At 34.2% G+C, this 258-nt stretch overlaps 1 non-coding gene across 1 annotated transcript; it reads right to left on the reverse strand.

Moving 5' to 3' along the window:
• Positions 1 to 76: 76 nt before the first annotated feature.
• On the reverse strand, positions 77 to 149 carry TRNAF-GAA. Its single transcript has one exon. It is a non-coding gene; the product is annotated as a tRNA-Phe (tRNA).
• Positions 150 to 258: the final 109 nt, after the last annotated feature.

Below are 258 nucleotides of genomic sequence, written 5' to 3' on the forward strand. Positions count from 1 at the left end.
ACTAATTCATTATATTTTAAACATAAATAATCACCAATTTTAGAAAGAATAGACAAATTATACAACCTAAACAAAGTGCGGTGAACGTGGATCGAACACGTGACCTTTAGATCTTCAATCTGACACTCTCCCAACTGAGCTATCCCCGCAATATTTGGAAATGAAAATTCATCAGTAAAGGTATTTTNACTCTCCCAACTGAGCTATCCCCGCAATATTTGGAAATGAAAATTCATCAGTAAAGGTATTTTCGCTGAT

This window comes from Cucurbita pepo, unplaced genomic scaffold (genome assembly GCF_002806865.2).
Source record: "Cucurbita pepo subsp. pepo cultivar mu-cu-16 unplaced genomic scaffold, ASM280686v2 Cp4.1_scaffold019540, whole genome shotgun sequence".
Lineage (NCBI taxonomy): Eukaryota > Viridiplantae > Streptophyta > Magnoliopsida > Cucurbitales > Cucurbitaceae > Cucurbita > Cucurbita pepo.